Source organism: Triticum dicoccoides, chromosome 6A (assembly GCF_002162155.2).
Source record: "Triticum dicoccoides isolate Atlit2015 ecotype Zavitan chromosome 6A, WEW_v2.0, whole genome shotgun sequence".
NCBI lineage: Eukaryota > Viridiplantae > Streptophyta > Magnoliopsida > Poales > Poaceae > Triticum > Triticum dicoccoides.
In genome coordinates, this window is record NC_041390.1 from 145,568,520 (window position 1) to 145,580,620 (window position 12,101).

Consider the following 12,101-nt stretch of genomic DNA (forward strand, 5'->3'; position numbering starts at 1 on the left):
CATGCTATTTAAGACTCTCAAAATGATCTATGTGAAGCATGAGAGATCAATAGTTTCTATAAAACAAATCCACCATCCTGCTCTAAAAGATATAAGTGAAGTACTAGAGCAAAACTATATAACTCAAAAGATATAAGTGAAGCACATAGAGTATTCTAATAATTTCCGAATCATGTGTGTCTCTCTCAAAAGGTGTGTACAGAAAATATGATTGTGGTAAACTAAAAAGAAAAGTCTCAAATCATACAAGACGCTCCAAGCAAAACACATATCATGTGGTGAATAAAAATATAGTTCCAAGTAAAGTTACCGATAGAAGTAGATGAAAGAGGGGTTGCCTTCCGGGGCATCCCCAAGCTTTGGCTTTTAGGTGTCCTTAGATTATCTTGGGGGTGCCATGGGAATCCCCAATCTTAGGCTCTTGCCACTCCTTGTTCCATAATCCATCAAATCTTTACCCAAAACTTGAAAACTTCACAACACAAAACTTAAAGTAGAAAATCTCGTGAGCTCCGTTAGCGAAAGAAAACAAAAGACCACTTCAAGGTACTTTAATTAGCTCATTATTTATTTATATTGGTGTTAAACCTACTGTATTCCAACTTCTCTATGGTTTATAAACTATTTTACTAGCCATAGATTCATCAATATAAGCAAACAACACACGAAAAACAGAATCTGTCAAAAACAGAACAGTCTGTAGTAATCTGTAGCTAGCGCATGATCTGGAACCCCAAAAATTCTAAAATAAATTTCTGGACGTGAGGAATTTATCTATTAATAATATGCACAAATAATTAACTAAATAGAACTTTCCAAATAAAAATGGCAGCTGTTCTTGTGAGCGCTAAAGTTTCTGTTTTTTACAGCAAGATTAACAAGACTTTCCCCAAGTCTTCCCAACGGTTCTACTTAGCACAAACAGTAATTAAACAAAAAAACACAACCAAAACAGAGGCTAGATAAATTATTTATTACTAAACAGGAGCAAAAAGCAACGAATAAAAATAAAATTGGGTTGCCTCCCAACAAGCGCTATCGTTTAACGCCCCTAGCTACGCATAAAAAGCAAGGATAGATCTAGGTATTGCTATCTTTGGTAGGCAATCCATAAGTGGCTCTCATAATAGATTCAAAAGGTAATTTAATTTTCTTTCTAGGAAAGTGTTCCATGCCTTTCCTTAACGTAAATTGGAATCTAATATTTCCTTCCTTCATATCAATAATTGCACCAATCGTTCTAAGGAAAGGTCTACAAAGAATAATAGGACATGAAGGATTGCAATCTATATCAAGAACGATAAAGTCTACGGGCACATAATTACTATTTGAGACAATAAGAACATCATTAATTCTTCCCATAGGTTTCTTAATAGTGGGATCCGCAAGGTGCAAGTTTAGAGAGCAATCATCAAAACCATGGAAACCTAACAAATCACACAAAGTCTTTGGGATCGGGGAAACACTAGCACCCAAATCACACAAAGCATAGCATTCATGATCTTTAATTTTAATTTTAATAGTTGGTTCCCACTCATCATAAAGTTTTCTAGGGATAGAAACTTCCAACTCAAGTTTTTCTTCATAAGATTGCATCAAAGCATCAACGATATGTTTGGTAAAAGCTTTATTTTGGCTATAAGCATGAGGAGAATTTAGCACGGATTGTAACAAGGAAATACAATCTATCAAAGAGCAATTATCATAATTAAATTCCTTGAAATCCAAAATAGTAGGTTCATTAGCATCAAGAGTTTTGATCTCTTCAATCCCACTTTTATCAAATTTAGCATCAAGATCTAAAAACTCCAAATTTTTGGAACGCCTTCTAGGTAAAGGTGGATCATATTCAGTCCCATCATTATCAAAATTCATAATGCAAAACAAAGATTTAATAGGGGACACATCAATAACTTTTAGATCTGCATCTTTATTATCATGGTAACTAGAAGAACACACTTTTATAAAGGAATCTTTCTTAGCACGCATCCTAGCGGTTCTTTCTTTGCACTCATCAATGGAAATTCTCATGGCTTTGAGAGACTCATTGATATCATGCTTAGGTGGAATAGATATAAGTTTCAAAGAATCAACATCAAGAGAAATTCTATCAATGTTCCTAGCCAACTCATCAATCTTAAGCAATTTTTCTTCAATCAAAGCATTGAAATTCTTGTGCAAAGTAATAAATTCTTTAATATAAGATTCAAAATCAGAGGGCATCTTATTATAATTTCCATAAGAATTGTTGCAGGAATTACCATAATTATTAGAGGAATTTCTAGGATGAGGCCTAAGATTAAAGTTTCCTCTATACGCGTTGTTGCCAAAATTGTTCCTACCAACAAAATTCACATCCATAGATTCATTATTATTCTCAATCAAAGTAGACAAAGGCATATCATTAGGATCAGAAGAAACACTCTTATTAGCAAATAATTTCATAAGTTCATCCATCTTTCCACTCAAAACATTAATTTCTTCTATCGCATGCACTTTCTTATTAGTAGATCTTCCAGTGTGCCATTTAGAATAATTAACCATAATATTATCTAGGAGTTAAGTAGCTTCTCCTAAAGTGATTTCCATAAAAGTGCCTCCCGCGGCCGAGTCTAAAAGATTTCTAGAAGCAAAATTCAATCCGGCATAAAAATTTTGTATAATCATCCAGAAATTCGAACCATGTCTTGGGCAATTATGTATCATTAATTTCATCCTCTCCCAAGCTTGTGCAACATGTTCATGATCAAATTGCTTAAAATTCATAATATCGTTTCTAAGAGAGATGATCTTAGCAGGAGGAAAATACTTAGAGATAAAAGCATCTTTGCACTTATTCCAAGAATCAATACTATTTTTAGGCAAAGACGAAAACCAAGCTTTAGCACGATCTCTAAGAGAAAAAGGAAATAGCTTCAATTTAACAATATCATTATCCACATCTTTCTTCTTTTGCATATCAGACAAATCAACGAAGCTATTTAGATGAGTAGCGGCATCTTCACTAGGAAGGCCGGAAAACGGATCTTTCATGACAAGATTCAGCAAGGCAACATTAATTTCACAAGATTCAGCATCGGTAAGAGGAGCAATCGGAGTGTAATAAAACCATTGTTGTTGGTATTGGTAAAGTCACACAATTTAGTGTTATCTTGAGCCATCGTGACAATCAAGCAATCCAACACACAAGCAAATAAGAAACGGGCAAAAAGAGGCAAAGAGAGAAAGAGAGGGAGGATAGAGAGAGAGAGAGGGCGAATAAAACGGCAAGGGTGAACTGGGGGAGAGGAAAACGAGAGGCAAATGGCAAATAATGTAATGCGGGAGATAAGGGTTTGTGATGGGTACTTGGTATGTTTTGACTTTTGCGTAGACCTCCCCGACAACGGCGCCAGAAATCCTTCTTGCTACCTCTTGAGCACTGCGTTGGTTTTCCCTTGAAGAGGAAAGGGCGATGCAGCAAAGTAGCGTAAGTATTTCCCTTAGTTTTTGAGAACTAGTGTATCAATCCAGTAGGAGGCTACGCGCGAGTCCCTCGCAACCAACGCGATAAGGGGTTGTCAATCCCTACACGGTCACTTACGAGAGTGAGATCTAATAGATATGATAAGATAATATTTTTGGTAAAGATGCAAAGTAAAATAAAAGGCAATGAAAATAACTAAGTATTGGAAGACTAATATGATGAAGATAGACCCGGGGGCCATAGGTTTCACTAGTGGCTTCTCTCAAGAGCATAAGTATTTTACGGTGGGTGAACGAATTATTGTTGAGCAATTGACAGAATTGAGCATAGTTATGAGAATATCTAGGTATGATCAGGTATATAGGCATCACATCCAAGACAAGTAGACCGACTCCTGCCTGCATCTACTACTATTACTCCACACATCGACCACTATCCAGCATGCATCTAGAGTATTAAGTTCATAAGAACAGAGTAACACCTTAAGCAAGATGACATGATGTGGAGGGATAAATTTGTCACATCCTAGTTAGCCATGCATTAGAGTGTTGCATCATGTTTACTTTTTCATCAGAAACTTGAAATGGGGATGACAGAACCCCCAGTCCCCTCTGAAACCAACTAGGGTTACTAAAAACTTTTTCAATGAACCTGAAATGCCCTTCTAAAATGCCCATCATTTTTGTCTTGGTTCAGAACCTCTGCCAAAAGTGGTGCACATTTTCCTAGGCCATCTTAGGGTTTTTGAATTAAATCATAAATATTTGAATTTGGGCATTTAAAATTATATAAAATATTTAAATGCTCAAATATCTCCAAACTAAAATGTTTCATGTTGGGAATAATCCAACTATGGACCAGGAGTAATTTGGTGATTTTTGAAGTTGCCTAGGTATTTTATTAAATTCAACAAAGTTGCAGATATATTAAAAAAAACAGAAACAAAAAAAAAGGGGAAAACTTACCTGGCGCCACCGCAGGCCCACCAGCCAGCCCACCTGGCCGGCCCAGCCCGGCCACCGCTCCAGCGAGCTGCTTGGCTCGCCAGGCAGGCAGCCAAGGTGCTCGGCGGCGGCACCGCAGCTCGCCACGCAGCTGCTCGCCGCCTCGCCGCCTCCCTCGCCCGGCTAACGCCGTGGATCGGCCTCCCTCTCTCCCCCGAACCCCCCAGACACCCCCTCTCCTCTCCAGCTCCTCCCCCTCGCACGCCCCAGCCATGGCCGACGCCATCGCCGCCACCCCCTCGCCGTAGCCACGCCCTCCGTCCACCCCACGCCGTGCCACCGTGTCCAGGAGCTCCGCCGCCGTCCACTTCATCGAGCTAGCCGAGCCCCGTGTGCTCGTGCGGCCCGAGACCACCGCACCGACCTCGCCCGAGCTCACCGTCGCCGGAGATCCCCTTCAACGCCGTCGCCGCCTCAGCTCGTCCCCGACCTCACCGGTGGCCTCTACGGGAGCGCTGTGAGCCTAGCTACTCCTCCGACCCTCTCTCTCTCATTCCTGAGCCGTGTAGCCACCGCACGAGGATCACACGCCCGCACCGCCGCGGACCTCGTCGCCGACGTGCTTCCGGCCACACTCCGGCCACAAGATGGTGTCCATCTTACTCACCGAGTTCCGCAACACCTAGCTAGCTACTCCACGAGCCTCACCGACCCCTCTAGCGCCAAGTTCACCTCCGACCGAGCCCCGGTGGCCGCCAAAGTCGTCGCCGGCGCCAACTCCGGCCACCCCGACCTCAACGGACTCCGCCAAGAGCTGCGGTTTGTCCTCAGCTCCCCTCCGGTGGTCTCCGCGGCCCATTTGGTGGCCGAAATGGCCAAAACCACTCCCGCCGCCGCGTCGGGCTCGCCGGCGGCTAAACGCCGGCGTCGCTGGCTTTGACTTTGACCACGGGTGGGCCCTGGTTGACTCCCCTGAGTCAATGACAGGTGGGGCCCAGCCCTGTTAATTAAACAGGATTAGTTTTAATTAAATTTTAATTAAAATAATCACCCTGACATGCGGGACCCACTGTCAGGTTTGACCCAAACCTGTTCCGTTGACCTGCTGACGTCACACTGACGTCAGGCTGACGCAGTAATTGATTTTCTGGATTTAATTTAAATCAGGAAATTCCAGAATATTATTTAAACTTCAAAAATTCATAACTTTTATTCTGTAACTCCAATTTGGACAAATTATATATGAAAAATGATCAAAAAAAATCCAATCTATCCATCTGTACTATTTTCATGCATGATCAAACAAGTTAAATTGATGTTTTAAGCAGAACAAGGAAAAGCACTTGAAAAGGCCATATTTGAATTTGAAATTTGAATCCTTGATTCAAATTTGTTCAAACCCTTCTGGTTTTAGTTGCATTAGCCCAATACACTCATTTTGCCATGTCTCATGCATGCATCATATTGTTGCATACTGTTTGGTAATGTTTGTGTATCGATGCTCTCTGCGGCAGGTTCTGCCCCCGAGGAGTACCGTGATAACCCCGACGAAGAGCAATACCAGTGCACCGACCCGTCAGGCAAGCAACCAACCATTTGATCATATCAATACAATCCCATGTTCTCGCTCCTGCTCTCTTTTACTGCATTAAGACAACGCGTTTCAAACTGCTTTGTGCTACGGTAGTTGAACCCATTTCCTCTGCATGACCTGTCATTGCCACAGTAACTATATGAAACCCACTAGCATGTGTAGGAGTTGTCTGAGCCATATGTATGTGTTGTTCCTACCTTGCTATGCCTGCTATGCTTAGAGTCGTGTCAGGTCTGGTTCATCTGGGTGATGGGCTAGAGTGAAATGTTTATGTCGGTAATGAGAGTGGTGTGGTGAACACGATTTGGTAAAGGTATCGATGAGAGGCCATGTAGGAGTACATGGTGGGTTGTTTCATTGAAGCCGACCTTAAGCACTGAGATCTGTATGTGTGATTTAAGAATCAGCTACTACCATGCATTGGGCCCGAAACCAATGGACCCTCTCGGCTTCTTATTCACCCTAGTTCTCCGTCCAGGAGTTGCAAGTAGTTTCTGGTGTTTGTAGCCTACTGGAGGCCGTGGACAGCGCTGACCGTAGGGGTGGGCTGTGATGCGGTAGGTACGTGGCACGGTGTACCGAATACCTGTTAGGTATCTCGGGAACCCTGTTCACATCGTTCGGGGCCGTATGGGAAACCTCGGCCGGACTCCCTGCGGATGGAACCTGGATAGGCGATAAACCTGGACTAGAGGCTTAGGTGATTAGGTAGGTCGTGGCCGACACCCACGTTGGGCTTCCGCTTGAAGGTTGCCGAGTACATGTCGTGTAAACGACGGTAAGTGGTGGGAGCGTGTATGAAGGAGTACACCCCTGCAGGGTTAACATGATCTATTCGAATAGCCGCGTCCGCGGTAGAGGACTACTTGGTTGCCTATACAGTTCATAGACAAGTAAATGGAAACTACTAAAAGCCTCAAGATAAGTGTGAGTGCCGAGGATGGCTCTTCCGTAGGAAGACGGAGGTGGATCCTCGGTAGTGTATTGAAGTGGTGAGTAGTGGACTCGTGTGCGCAAAACCATTTCAAGTTGGAGTATCGTAGGATAGCCTAGCCAAGAGTCAAAGCTGGCTTGCTGCAATAACTCCACCAACCCTTCTTGATACTAAGCATGTATGTAGGATCTGATGTAAGTCTTGCTGAGTACCTTTGTACTCATGTTTCTATAATCTACATTTTTACAGAAGACGCTGCAACCCCTTCTGATGGGTTCTATGTAGACGTTGACATCAACGAATAGGCTAAAGACCCAGGTGGTGACCCTGAGCTTGTGAAGGACCTTGTAGTATAGCTAGGCTTCCCAAGCCTCTTTTATTTTACTAGTTGTCTGTACTCAGACAAGTTACTTCCGCTGCTGGTTTGTATGACTGTATGACTTGTATGTTGGGTCGTGAGACCCGTACCTTCGTGTATGTTATGTATGGCTTCCTGAGCCTTAAATAAAGTACTTGTGTCGTAGAGTCATGTTGTGATGCTTCGTTGTATTTGCACATATCGAGCATATTGTGTGTATGATTGAAATGCTTGGTATGTGTGGGATCTGACTATCTAGTTGTTTATCTTTAGTAGCCTCTCTTACCGGGAAATGTCTCCTAGTGTTACCGCTGAGCCATGGTAGCTTGCTACTGCTCTGGAACACTTAGGCTGGCCGGCATGTGTCCTTCTTCGTTCCTGTGTCTGTCCCTTCGGGGAAATGTCACGCTTTGAGTACCGGAGTCCTGTTAGCCCGCTACAGCCCGGTTTACCGGAGTCCTGCTAGCCCAGTGCTACAGCCCGGACCCACCTGCTGATGACCGACACGTTCGAAGCTGGGTCATGGATGCCTGTCCCTGTAAGTCTGTGCCACTTTGGGTTTACGACTAGTCATGTCAGCCCGGGCTCTTTATCATATGGATGCTAGCGACACTTTCATATACGCGAGCCAAAAGGCGCAAACGGTCCCGGGAAAAGGTAAGACGACACCCGTGGGGATACCGTGCGTGAGGCCGCAAAGTGATATGAGGTGTTACCAGCTAGATCGATGTGACATCGAGTCGGGGTCCTGACAGCGTTGGTAGCTTTAGTTGCATTAGCCCAACACACTCATATTGCCATGTTTCATGCATGCATCATATTGTTGCACATTGTTTGGTGATGCCTGTGTATCGTTATCCTTTACGACAGGATCTGTCCCCGAGGAGTACCGTGACTACCCTAACGAAGAACCGTATCCGTGCATCGAACCATCAGGCAAGCAACCAACCATTTGATCATATCGATACAATCCCATGTTCTCGCTCCTGCTCTCTTTTACTGCATTAAGACAACACGATTCAAACTGCTGTGTGCTACGGTAGTTGAACCCATTTCCTCTGCATGACCTGTCATTGCCACAGTAACTAGATGAAACCCACTAGCATGTGTAGGAGTTGATTGAGCCATATGTATGTGTTGTTCCTACCTTGCTATGCCTGCTATGCTTAGAGTCGTGTCAGGTCTGGTTCATCTGGGTGATGGGCTAGAGTGAAATGATTATGTCGGTAATGAGAGTGGTGTGGTGAACACGATTTGGTAAAGGTACCGATGAGAGGCCATGTAGGAGTACATGGTGGGTTGTTTCATTGAAGCCGACCTTAAGCACTGAGATCTGTATGCGTGATTTAAGATACAGCTACTACCATGCATTGGGCCCTGAAATATGACCCCGCTCGACTTCTTATTCACCCTAGCTCTCTGTCCAGGAGTTGCAAGTAGTTTCTGGTGTTTGTAGCCTACTGGAGGCCGTGGACAGCGCTGACCGTAGGGGTGGGCTGTGATGCGGTAGGTACGTGGCACGGTGTACCGAATACCCGTTAGGTATCTCGGGAACCCTGTTCACATCGTTCGGGGCCGTATGGGAAACCTCGGCCGGACTCCCTGCGGATGGAACCTGAATAGGCGATAAACTTGGACTAGAGGCTTAAGTGTTTAGGTAGGTCGTGGTCTACACCCACGTCGGCTTTCGCTTGAAGTCTGCCGAGCACATGTCGTGTGCAGACGCTAAGTGCTGGAAACATGTATGAAGAAGTACACCCCTGCAGGGTTATCATAATCTATTCGAATAGCCGCGTCCGCGGTAAAGGACTACTTGGTTGCCTATACAGTTCATAGACAATGTAAATGGAAACTGTTAAAAGCCTCAAGATAAGCGTGAGTGCCGAGGATGGCTCTTCCGTAGGAAGACGGAGGCGAATCCTCGGTAGTGTATTGAATTGGTGAGTAGTGGACTCGTGTGCGCAAAACCATTTCAAGTTGGAGTATCGTAGGATAGCCTAGCCAAGAGTCAAAGCTGGCTTGCTGCAATAACTCCACCAACCCTTCTTGATAATATGCATGTATGTAGGATCTGATGTAAGTCTTGCTGAGTACCTTTGTACTCATGTTGCTATAATTTACATTTTTACAGAAGACGCTGCAACCCCTTCTGATGGGTTCTATGTAGACGTTGACATCAACGAGTAGGCTAAAGACCCAGGTGGTGACCCTGAGCTTGTGAAGGACCTTGTAGTATAGCTAGGCTTCCCAAGCCTCTTTTATTTTACTAGTTGTCTGTACTCAGACAAGTTACTTCCGCTGCTGGTTTGTATGACTGTATGACTTGTATGTTGGGTCGTGAGACCCGTACCTTGGTGTATGTTATGTATGACTCTCTGAGCCTTAAATAAAGTACTTGTGTCGTAGAGTCATGTTGTGATGCTTCGTTGTATTTGCACATATCGAGCATATTGTGTGTATGATTGAAATGCTTGGTATGTGTGGGATCTGACTATCTAGTTGTTTATCTTTAGTAGCCTCTCCTACCGGGAAATGTCTCCTAGTGTTACCGCTGAGCCATGGTAGCTTGCTACTGCTCTGGAACACCTAGGCTGGCCGGCATGTGTCCTTCTTCGTTCCTGTGTCTGTCCCTTCGGGGAAATGTCACGCTTTGAGTACCGGAGTCCTGTTAGCCCGCTACAGCCCGATTTACCGGAGTCCTGCTAGCCTAGTGCTACAGCCCGGACCCACTTGCTGATGACCGACACGTTCGAAGCTGGGTCATGGATGCCTGTCCCTGTAAGTCTGTGCCACTTTGGGTTTACGACTAGTCATGTCAGCCCGGGCTCTTTATCATATGGATGCTAGCGACGCTATCATATACGTGAGCCAAAAGGCGCAAATGGTCCCGGGGCAAAGGTAAGGCGACACCCGTGAGGATACCGTGCGTGAGGCCGCAAAGTGATATGAGGTGTTACCGGATAGATCGATGTGACATCGAGTCGGGGTCCTGACAGCGTTGGTATCAGAGCCGGACTGCCTGTAGGTTCTCCAAGCCAAACTGGTCGATGTTGAGTCTAGAAATTCTTTAGTTATATGTAGGGGAATTGTTTGTGGGTTGGAACGTAAGGCTCTTTTTACTCCTTTATCTTATGACATTCTGATCTGAGTCAGTCCATTCTTCTACCGGGGGTTAAGGAATTAGGATCTATTCTCTCTATCAGGATCACGTGTTACTAATCAGTAGTACCTTATAAGTTTGATGGATACAAGCCTAGTTCAGTTCTACTACCATATTATGTTGCTAGAATGGATTCAGAACTTTGATATGATGATGTTGAGTGTGTATGAAATCCTTTGTCAAATGTCTCAAAATCCTTCTTGAGCATTTACAGCTGTTATGCTGCCGAAAATTCGCTAGAATTCTAATGCCCTTGCATTATGATTGTGCTTTCAGATGGCCACTCGCAACCTCAATCAAGTGGTTCGCCTAACTCGATGCCTAGATGTACCCGGCCATACTGCCAAGTTGGTCAGGGTAATGACTGAGGCTGGATACCGCTGGTATCCTGAGTACACGGTCGAAGAGCAATTCCGAGACTTTAATCAAAGCCAGTATCTCTGCACTGTCAGGATATTTCCATCTTATCCTGGATCCACCGAGCCTCTTCACTGCTCTTATGGACTCGGGGTTACCATTGAGATGGCTGTGCAGGACGCCGCCTACTCTATGATGACCATTATGCGAGTCAGATCTGGTCTATTTCGGGACTCTGATTTCCGGTATATGCCAGGATCACTTCCGGGAGCACAAGGGTATCTCCAGGCTATTTATGCTGACCCCACTCAGGAGGATTCACGGACTCGCACCACTGCTGAGATGCTCGAGGATAAGGACCGTGAAAATCGGGCCTTGAGGTTAGAGCTCTTCAATACCCGTGCTGACCACTGGGCCACTTTGACTCGGTTCGCACCGGCGGTGCAAGCTGGATTCTCATATATGCGCGATCTCTATCCTGTGAGATCTGCTCTGCCAGACGTGATGGTTTGGCGTGATGTAGGAGGCATCACCCCACCTCGCGGGCCCCGCAGGCCACCGTCTGTTGGTCCAAGGCCTCATCCTAGCCCCTATGGTCCACAAGCTTCGCGAGATCGTCTGTTTCCGGATGATCATGTTGAGCTTCCAGGCTATGGAGGTGACTTCTACGAGGACTACTACGGATCGGTCTGAGTTAGTGGTAGTATCACTAGTTCGCACTAGCTGTGTCTTCTATCGTCCCGCGTGACTCGTGGGATATGACCTAGTTTGTACTCCTTCCGGAGGTGTAGAAAAATAATGTATAGGAGCTTGGAATGCCTCCGATGAGATGTAATCCTCTTTCACCGTAATAGTACTTTGTTTGGTCTTGTACTAAACCCTGTATGGTGTGTATGACGATGGAATAAAGAAGCAGTTTCTGTATCTACCATGTCATACGGATGATCATCTTGCATTTCGAGTTATTCCTTACATTTCTACCCTATGTCGGAATTTTATCATCCTGACTAAATCATTGTCTTGTTTACCTAGGATGGTCAACACGTGCGCTAACCCTGCTTCTCAAGAGCAGGCCGAAGGCAGTGAAGCCAGGGATGCAAATCTGCCTCATCCTCCTTCACTAGCCGAGGTTATGATGGAAGCTGAGAGAAACAAGCGGGAGACCAACCGTTTGTTGGAGCGTATTGAACAGAACACAGCACACCATCAGAGGACTAACGTGGTGTCACTCAGTGATTTTATCAAATTACATCCACCCACGTTCCACCACTCCGTCGAGCCTCTCGAC